Source organism: Bison bison, unplaced genomic scaffold, assembly GCF_000754665.1.
Source record: "Bison bison bison isolate TAMUID 2011002044 unplaced genomic scaffold, Bison_UMD1.0 scf7180017864525, whole genome shotgun sequence".
Taxonomy (NCBI): domain Eukaryota; kingdom Metazoa; phylum Chordata; class Mammalia; order Artiodactyla; family Bovidae; genus Bison; species Bison bison.
In genome coordinates this window covers 3779718-3783598 of record NW_011495076.1, presented here as the reverse complement: position 1 = coordinate 3783598, position 3881 = coordinate 3779718, and positions in this window count along the sequence as shown.

The following is a 3881-nucleotide window of genomic DNA, read 5'->3' as shown; positions in this document are numbered from 1 at the left end:
ACTCTTGAGAGTCCCTTGGATTGCAAGGAGATCCAACCAGTCCATCCTAAAGGAGATCAGTCCTGGGTGTTCATTGGAAGGGCTGATGCTGAAGCTGAAACTCCAATACTTTGGCCACCTGATGTGAAGAGCTGACTTATTTGAAAAGACCCTGATGCTGGGAAAGATTGAGGGCAGGAGGAGAAGGGGATGACAGAGGATGAGATGGTTGGATAGCATCATCAACTCAATGGACATGAGTTTGGGTAAACTCCGGGAGTTGGTGATAGACAGGGAGGCCTGGCGTGCTGCAGTCCATGGGGTCACAAAGAGTCAGACACGACTGAGTGACTGAACTGAACTGAACAATTTCCAGGTTGTCCCAATAATATATTTAATAGCTTTCCTCAGTGAATCAGGATCTAATCAAAACTTACTTACTGTATTATTTATGTGAATTGCTATTGTTCAGTCACTAAGTCATGTCTGACTCTTTGCAACTCCATGGACTGCAGCATGCCAGGCTCCCCTGTCCTTCACTATCTCCCAGAGTTTCCTCAAACTCATTCCATTGAGTCAGTAATTCCATCCAACCATCTCATCCTCTGTCACTCCTTTCTCCTCGTGCCTTTAATCTTTCTCTGCATCAGGGTCTTTTCTAATGAGTCAGTTCTTCTCATCAGGTGGCCAAAGTATGGGAGTTTCAGCTTCAGCATCAGTCCTTCCAATGAAGATTCAGGGTTGATTTCCTTAAGGATAGACTGATTTGATCTCCTGGCAGTCCAAGGGACTTTCAAGAGTCTTCTCCAGTCTTTATGTATGATTGACCTCTTTCTTTCTTATAGTTTTGAATGATCTCTTTATTTTTTCCTTACTGTTTTTTTCTGCTTTCTTTTCAAAATTGTCATGACACTGACATTTTGCAGAGTCCAGGTAAGCTCTCCTGTGCATGAGGAGTTGGAAAGCTTGACTGTATTGGTGCCCGAGAGCATGGGGAATTGAGCACCAGGGCTTTGGAAACCACAGTAAGCAAGATCTCCATGTGGGCTCAGAGTGAGCTTCAAGAGCAGCAGCCCTGTCTGCCCTCAACACAAAGGCTCCAACACAAAAATGCCACAGACCAAAAAACTCTTTGGGGTCACCCATAAACATTTTCATCCACTCATATGATCATGGAGCGGGTGATGGACGTGTACGATCAACTGAGACTGGATCTCTAGCCAATTTGGTAAGTGGATGCTAAGTTGGAGTATAGTGATTTAGAAAATTAAGGGAGGTCTGGATTGAAGAACGTAGGCTGAGCACTTGGGTTTTCTCACCTTTGTTAAAATTCCCATTGAAATAACAGTAAAGGTATACAAAAGGTGATCAATAGGAAACCACAGAGAGAACAGAAAGAGGGACCAGTAGCCAGAGCAGTGATGAAATTATGTAGTATGGCCAGTAGACTGGATCTATATGATCCAGAGTGCAGGGAGCTAATGCTGGGAGGAGACCCGGGGGAAAGGGGACACAAAGACACAGACACAGATCTGTCCAGCAGACTCCACACTGGCTTAGAGGCTGCAGGCACTGGGAGCAAGAATGGACTGCGGAACTGTGATTGAGGAATTTAATCAAGCAACAATCAAGGACCGGGTACAAAACAGCTGGGTCAGTGGGTCCCATCTATATTTAGAGGATGGTCAGCAGCAGTACTTTTTGCATGCATGCTAAGTTGCTTCAGTAGTGTCCAACTCTTTGCGATCCTAGGGACGTAGCCTGCCAAGTTCCTCTGTCCATGGGATTCTTCAAGCCAGAATACTGGAGTGGATTGCCATGCCCTCCTCCAGGAGATCTCCCCAACCCAGGGTTCGAACCTGTGTCTCTGATGTTTCTTGCATTGGCAGGTGGGTTCTTTATCACTAGACCACCTGGGAAGTTGCTGTCTGAAGAAATTAAAAGATTTGCCTGAAAATACTATTCATTTTCATAGATATAAATATTAAGGAATATAAACCGATAATCTGTGATCACTAGACTATTAAAGAAAATCATCAGTCCCAGAGACAAGCACCAATGTGAACAAACAAAAAAACCTCAAATTAACAGATGATTCTGGAAATAGAGAATTTAAAAACAAAACAAATCAGTTTTTAATTAAAATGCCAGAAGAGAGTTCAAGAAATATGTCCTTAAAAAAAGAATTGGCTGCTGTGAAAAAAGGAACAATCAGAAATACCAAAAGGCATGATGAAGTGAAGTGAAAGTTGCTCAGTTATGTTCAGCTCTTTGCGACCCTATGGACTATACAGTCTATGGAGTTCTCCAGGCAAGAATACCGGAGTTGGTAGCCTTTCCCTTCTCCAGGAGATCTTCCCAACCAAGAGATCAAACCCAGGCCTCATTGCAGGCCGATTCTCTACCAGCTGAGCCACAAGGGAAGCCCAAGATGCATAATGGCTAATGCTAAAAGCATTCACTAAAAGGGTCAGAGGACAAAGTCAGGAATCTTCTAGAAAAGCACAGAGCAAAAAAAGGAAGAAAGGTAGGAGATAAGGAGATATGATGTAGAAGATCCAACAAGGATTTAGATAGAACTTCCAGAAAAAAGAATACAAAAAATGAGATGAAAATGAAGAAAAGACAGAAAGAAATTTCCTGAGGTTGAAGAGAGACAACCCTTTCTTTTGAAAGGCTTATGTAGTGCCAAGAGAGAATGGTGATAAATACCCACACCCTTTTGCATCCTGACAACAGTTCAGAATGTCAAGGATAAAGACAAGATGCTAAATGCTTCCAGAAAAGAAAATACACATACACATGGGCACATACACAGACACATGAAGTAAACCACAAGAGAGAAAGACCATTTTGACCTCTCACTTTTTATCAGCTGGCAGACAGGAAGCCATGCTTTTTTAGTGTTCTGATGGTTGCCAATCTTCCAATCAAATGTACCTGCAAATAAAGATATTCTTATCCTGACTTAGTTCACTCTGTATGATCGACTCTCAGTCCATCTGTATGCCTACAAATGATCCAACTTCGTTCCCTTCTATGGCTGAATAAGGACTTCACTGGTGGCTCAGTGATAAAGAATCCACCTGCCAAGCAGGAGTTGCAGGAGATTTGGGTTCGATCTCTGAGTCAGGAAGATCCCCTGGAGTAGGAATTAGAAATCCCCTCCAGTATTCTCGCCTGGAAAATTCCATGGACAGAGGAGCCTTGCAGACTATAAACTATATATAGGCTACAGGGGTTGCAAAGAGCCTGAGCATACACAGAATATTCCATTGTATTTACATATTACATGTTTCTACCTATTAATCTGTGCAATTTAGAAAAATGGTACAGATGAACCTATCTGTAGGGCAGGAATAGAGATGCAGGTGCAGATAACAGACATGGGGACATGGGGGTGGGGAGAGTGAGGAATTGGGATAAATTGGGCAATTGCGATTGGCATATATTCACTACCGTGTGTAAGACAGATAGCTAGTAGGACCCTGCTGTATAGCACAGGGAGCTTAGCTTGGTGCTCTGTGATGACCTAGACAAGTGGGACATGGGTTGAGGGGCTAGAAGGGAGGCTCAAGAAGAGAGGCGATACGTGTGTACATGGTGACTGCAGCCTGAAATTAAAAGACACTTACTCCTTGGAAGGAAAGTTATGACCAACCTAGACAGCATATTCAAAAGCAGAGACATTACTTTGCCAACAAAGGTCCGTCTAGTCAAGGCTATGGTTTTTCCTGTGGTCATATATGGATGTGAAAGTTGGACTGTGAAGAAGGCTGAGCGCCGAAGAATTGATGCTTTTGAACTGTGGTGCTGAGAAGACTCTTGAGAGTCCCTTGGACTGCAAGGAGATCCAACCAGTCCATTCTGAAGGAGATCAGCCCTGGGATTTCTTTGGAAGG